The sequence below is a fragment of the Dermacentor variabilis genome, chromosome 9 (genome assembly GCF_050947875.1).
Source record: "Dermacentor variabilis isolate Ectoservices chromosome 9, ASM5094787v1, whole genome shotgun sequence".
Taxonomy (NCBI): Eukaryota; Metazoa; Arthropoda; class Arachnida; order Ixodida; family Ixodidae; genus Dermacentor; species Dermacentor variabilis.
In genome coordinates, this window is record NC_134576.1 from 121,690,899 (window position 1) to 121,697,565 (window position 6,667).

A 6,667-nucleotide genomic window follows, 5' to 3' on the forward strand; every position below is an offset into this window, starting at 1 on the left:
TTTTGGGGAAGCGGAAGGGGGTGAAGGAAGCTTGCGCAAGGAGCTGGGTAAATGGAGGCGGAGGGAGGGGAAAGAGGGGGATCATTGCGCAAATCGGCTCGTCGAGGAGACGTGCGCTGGTTGAGTCATTCCGGAACGAAACTGTTGTCGTCATGGGCTGGTTCTGGCTCGCGGAAGGAGGGCCGCAGTGCGCCGCTCCGACGTGGCACGTGGTGCGCTGTGACGCAGAGAGGAGAGAAGCTTGTTCGGGAAACGCGTATTACCGTTAATCGACTGTTCTTTAGTTAGCCACGAATAGAGAGAGGATGAAGAGCGGTTGCTGCAGGATGCACCATAATGCTCCAACTATATAGCGATTGTCACTCAGACAGTGCTGTCCTTTAGAAGGGAAGGCGGGTAAGAGACCGGGAAAGAAGGTGGTAGACGAGAAAAGTGAAGGATACTTTAGCAATGATGCGATACCGGCGCTAAGTGTAGGGAGACGAGACTAAGGAGATGAGACGGGGCGCTGATGTCTCGTGTTCCTGTCGCCAAGCGCTGGTATCGAATCATGCCAGACCGACAAGCCCAACGCAATGTGTTGACCTTGTTGCTAACGCGAAGGTAGAGTAGTGGTAGTAGCCGTTATTATTACTCTTGGTATAGTAGCTGTGGTAGTAGTAGTAGTAGAGCCTCTAGGAGGAGTAGAGTAATAGAGCCTGGAGCAGGAGGAGTAATAAACAATTCTACGGAAAGGAGAAATAGGTGCAGGGAAGGAGTCGTCTGCGAGAGTAGAGGCACTGGTCTTTGGGCGAAATACTACCTGGGCGAACAGGAGCGCCCACCGAGGAATGCACAGCTTTGATGGAATGCTGTTGTTTCAGCATCGACTAAGGAAATCAGGTGTAGTAAGGTACTTAAGGTAACATAGTGAGAGAACTGGTGACACTTCTACTATTCGGAGCTTCAATGGATTTCTAACCTAGTAATTGTAGGGAATGGAGAAAAATGAAGAATGTGTCGGGAGGGGGAGGGGGAGAGACAGAGGAAACATCTGTCGGAAATAGAAACGAAGGGCAGTGTTCGTTTAAGGAAGCGCATTGCCTGGAGCCGGAATCACCCTCTGGATTCTAAGGGGAGACTCGGTTGGAGGAAAGCGCGCCAGGGTGAGGAGAAGGGGATGGCGGTGTGTGCCGGCGAGAGAGAAGCGGCGCTCGGGCAGCGACTCTCCCTAGGTGGCGCTGGCTTCGAGTGGGGGAAAAGGGGATCGACGCTAGGGAGAAAAAGGTCGAGTGCGATAAACTTCGGTTTCGAAACGGCGATGCGCAGCGTGCGGGCAGGGAGACCCGGTTGGGAAAGAGCTCGGAATGGCGCCGCGCCTGGCCGCCGGGAGCGCTCGTTGCGCAAGCGGGCCTCCCGCGCGGTCGGCAGCAATGCGGCAGCACTGGCGCGCTTCGCAGTTCGCGAACTTCGGCTTGACGGGAAAGTAGGAAGAGAGCGCGCGCCGCAAGGGCGTGGTCCCGCGTCTTCGCTGCGATGGTTGCCGGGTCGGTGAAACGCTGGTTCTCGAAGAACTATGGAATTCGTGGCGCAGTAAAGACAAGGTCGAAGACACGATGTGCGGGACAGGCGCCTTTATTTATTTCACAATATGTTCAACGAGAACTACTCATATTCGCGGGGCAAATACAACCAAAAGCACGCGAAGCATTTGAAAAAGGAAAACAAAGTAAACAAAAGAAAACCGCACTGAGGACAGTCGAATAGCATGAACATATGCAAAACTGTGAGCGCGGGCAAAGGAAGGCATAGAAGAGAGAGAAATGACAATCATGGACACACAGACTTCCGTAAACAAGTACAAAAAAGAAATGATCCGAAAACACGAAGATTTCGTATGCGAAACACAAAATCGAACTTTACAGCTTTACAGACGAGATAGGCTGATGTACTGCCACGTTGTCAAATAACTTAACACGTAACTAGATATAAGAAATTGAAGAGAAAAGGATAATTCATACGAGTTTGCGCGCCAGAACTGCAATTTGATTACGAGGCACGTGACAGTGGGGGACTGCGGAACGACTATGTCCATTTACTGTACTATAACGCTGTAGCTGGTTGTAGCAAGTTCTCGGAGTCTGAGAGTTGATACCTGCGTTGGGATTCTGGGAGTAGAACACAGAGGGAGTATCGGACTTGAATAATATTTGGGGTTTTACGTGCCAAAACCACTTTCTGATTATGAGGCACGCCGTAGTGGAGGACTCCGGAAATTTTGACCACCTGGGGTTCTTTAACGTGCACCTAAATCTAAGCACACGGGTGTTTTCGCATTTCGCCCCCATCGAAATGCGGCCGCCGTGGCCGGGATTCGATCCCGCGACCTCGTGCTCAGCAGCCCAACACCATAGCCACTGAGCAACCACGGAAGAAACTGTAAATAACTTTATACACGGCGTTGCATGTATTTCACAAGTATCTGCCAGGTACCACCAGACTGACTGCGATGACTGGTGGTATCGCTCTCTCCACTAACAATACTAACAAAGGGCTGGGGTGTTGGCGGCGCAAGTTTGCCGGTTCATTTGCCAGCGTAGAAAAGGCGGGGCGGGTGGTGACGTCACCTGCGTCACATTCCTAATGTTTCCATTTTTTCTGCAGTAGTTTACGTGACGCAGGTCACAGTATCCCTGAAGCCCTAACCAGACGTACGCGTTGGAACGCGTCCGCACGCACCGCGCTCACTCGACGTCGCGTCGCGTCCGGCGGAGGAAGAGGGCGCGCCCCCAAACGATGCAAGATTTGCCGCGCGCTCGCCCCGGTGATTCAAAGGCAGCCCAGCCTACGCTTAACGGTCAAGTTAAGCAATGTGCTAAAGATGGCTATAGCACGCAATAAGTTTTAACTGAAAATGTGTTTTATATTTAAAAAAATGATGTTGCAGGACTCCTAGAGCATCACTCGCGTGGTCTGTGCCTTACGCGTTCTGCACGCTGTGTCAAGTCCCGAACGTCGGCGATGAACATTTCGTTAATAATGCGCCCGTTGCGGCTGAAGACCTCAGCGGCTGCCATCAAAAAATACCAAAACCCGCGTGGAACTCCGATCACAACGCACGCAGCTTGCCTGGGCTTGCCTGCACGCCCCGCGAATAATCGTTCCGGAAGTTACGTCGGTTCGCCGTCATCACGTGAGGCGGGTCGGGCGAGTGACGCGAGCGGCAGCTTCCGGTGCGGGCGCAAGAGACCTAGCAGTGCAAGGTCTCCACGCCGCCGCGCGTCAACATACGATGCAGCCTCCGCGCCTGACGCCGCACGCGTTCAGACGCGGCGCTGCGCGTGTGGCAGCTTACCAGTGCGTACGTCTGGTTGGGGCTTAAGGCTATAACCGTTAGAGGTTGTTGCGACTGGGGGTCCGAAGATTTGCGGTATACATTCAGCATGGAGGAGTAGGGGAACGTGGAGCTGGGCCCGACATCCAGGACGTTTTAGACACACACTTTTACGTTACATTATGTACAAGGGTTGTTCAAGAAGTACAGAAAATAAGAAGTTCATGAACAAGTTCTAGCAACCGACGTCTTCAAGCGTCCGTCTCTCGCTCCTTTATTTTTACCTCTGCGTTGTCATTGTCCAGTCGCCTTCCACCAATCTGGCGTTAGGAGATGGGTGACGTCATGTCCCAACAATCCAGAGGATGGTAGCCATTTCCCTCTGAAGAGAGCTACGCACACCACTGTACACGAACAGGCGAGCGGGGAAGAGAACACTGCCCACTTCTCCTGCGCGGACACAGCAGTTTGGGCGGAGGACAGGCGATGTAAAGGATGTCCCCTCCTGACGGACGTGCCCCTTGTGGGACCTGTCTTGGCAGTTTCCCCCGTATTTGCAGAACCTCTCCTGACAGATGTACTCCTGGCGGGGCCCGTCTTGACAGATCACCCCCACCCCATTTTTTGCAGAACGTCTCCTCTGTCGTTCTGTATTTGTTAAGGCGCCGTAGCTGCAGTGACATGCGGTCATGTCGTAGTGCATCCGGCGGGTTGTCCCAATTCAACCTTAATCATGCGACGAAACGAAGAGACACGCGACATATTCACTTTTCGTGCACCTTTGTGTGATCGGCCGCGTACCCCGCGACAACCAACGGTCACGGATAGCGCGATAATGGGGAACGGGCTGACGGCCTTGTCAAAGCTATCCTCCACTGGTGGCGATTAATGATCCCAGTTGAGAACAAGTTTGACGAGGCCGCCGGCCCGTCAAACTGGTACATTATCATTATGCATTTCAGCGGTATCACAAGTTAGTAATAGGGATCACGCTAACCAAAGGAAATTAAAAATATGAGTTGATATAGCTCGTCTCGAGTTGAAAATCAGAGCGAATCAGTCCGGTTAGCCAGACACCGCCGCTCCATGCGAACAGCACCTCACAAGCGCGTACCTTCAACGGATGCTGAACCTTACAGGCGCCTGCCCTGGCCGCCAACGTTAGAGCAGAGAGGCGATGAAGCCTATACAAAGCGTCGACGGGTGAATGGAGTGAGACATCAAATCTCCCGCAGCAACGATCTAGAGAAGAGACGTATTTTACGTTAATCTCGACTTATCAAAGGTTTTTCTCGCCCTATCATGGCGTCGAGTACATGTTAACCAAGCCTGTACGCACAGGCAAAAGAATGGCGCAAACGTCCGGCGATGCGATCGGTAATGCCAATGCACGAGCACCGAAAACGCAGTCACCGGTCTTTTTTTTTTTTTTTTCTTTAGAGACAAGGGCCAGCAGCGTGGAACGGAAAGCGTAAGTGCCGGCTCACGTGTTTCAAGAAGGTTCATTCTGTTATAGAACACGCTGATAGCATGCTGTAGCCCGACTGCTTTCAAAGCCGCCGCTGTCCTACAGGGGCTGCCCATTCCCCGTCCGTCCCATAGTTGCGCTTCTGCAGCGACCCAGGTGGCGCCGCCGTCACCAGAAAAAAAAAAAACATAACGCCACGAATCTCTCCTTTAAATTGGTGTCATTAAAGAGCGAAAAGAATATGCATATTAATATTTGTTCACTTTCACGCGCGCTGGCAGAGGCGGCGAAGATGCGCCTTCAAGCCGCCCTGGGGGTCAAGTGACACATGTACGAAACTTCCGCACACGCGTATGACGTCGCCATCGTAGATACCGCAGACTTAGGAGACATGTGCTGGCAGCCGCTCGTATAAATATTGCTTGGCAAGTCATTTGTACTTCAAAACAGAGGCGTCGATAGTATCCGGTATAGCGACGGCGGCCGTGTGAGCGCCAATGATCACCTGACATTTGCCGCTTACTTGACACCCGATACTGAGCACCTCGCCGGCAGTCCGCACAGCTTCGTTTGCCATATCACGTCGCTTGCCTGCACCTGCCCGATACCATCGTCATGCCTACTTATCTGGCTTTCGTATTCATTTAATATTTTTTTAAACCGCTCACATTGCGCGGCACCGAACGACTGGCGAGCAAGCGGCATAAGGCTCCCCTTTAAAAGAGAGCCCGCGGTGTCGGTAAACGAAAGCAGATGCCGCAAGCGGGTGCGCTCCGCTTCTTTCTCAGCTCGCATGCAAGTATGTGACTCGGGTTTCGACAGGCGATCGACTACCGCCGGAGAGCAATACCTTCAACTGTGCGCCGGGGCAAGTGAGACGGGAATGTAGGTCTCTTACGAGGCCCCACCTCATCAGGTCTGGCCATTTCGAACTGGCAAGCGCAGTGCGTACAATGCAGGCTAGCGATCGTGTCTTCTAAGTGTTGCATCGCTACGCGCCGCGGAAAGAGCTGAAATTTCAAACCGAACGCCGCTTGCCCTTCTCCGCGAGCGCGCCGCGCTCCCCCAGCAGGAGAGGTCATGCATGTGCGCAGGTACGCCTACGCATACATACATACATACATACATACATATTGTACGTATGTATGCATACGTAGGTGCATCATTTATGGAAATCGGGCCCCTCGGTTAACCCCCTTTCTTCTCCTTCGGATGTTGCCTCGAATTATTCTCGAAGTCACTATAAGCGACAGCACAGCATATACATACACGTATACATGTATCTTTCGGAGATACATATACACAGACATGCATGTGCTGTGATGTCGCTCATAGTGACCGATGACTTCGAGAATTATTCGAGGTAGCAAATAAACCAGCAAACAATGGCACCAAGGACAACACAGGGAAAACTATTTTCGCTCACTACTTGAATTAAAGTAATGATAATGGAAATGGAAGTGGATGAAAAAACAACTTGCCGCAGGTGGGGAACGATCCCGCGTCTTCGCATTACGGGTACGATGCTCTTACCAATTGAGCTACCGCGGCCCCGTTTCGCCGTCGACTTTGTTGGGTATTTATGCTTTACCATATTAGAACTAACTCTGGGAGTGTTAGCCAGCGCCACCACCCACGCACCGCGGCGGATGTGGCACATCCTTTCTGCCGCAGGCGTCACGAACATACGTGATGTTTTTGGGCACAGGCAAACTGGTCAGTAAACCCAGACCTGCTACTTGAAGGCATCAATCTGTTTTTTGTGAAATCTCTTGCTTCAATAGAAGAGTTAAAGTGTAGAGGAATAATTAAACGCACAAACCCAATGTCTGCATGTTTTCGCTTCAGTTCATACCGGAGCAAGGAAGGTGTACTTCCGTTTCGTC

General features: G+C 52.0%; 1 non-coding gene across 1 annotated transcript; it reads right to left on the reverse strand.

Annotated features, from left to right (window-relative positions):
* Window positions 1-6,259: 6,259 nt before the first annotated feature.
* Window positions 6,260-6,332, reverse strand: TRNAT-CGU (transfer RNA threonine (anticodon CGU)). The gene has a single exon. It is a non-coding gene; the product is annotated as a tRNA-Thr (tRNA).
* Window positions 6,333-6,667: the final 335 nt, after the last annotated feature.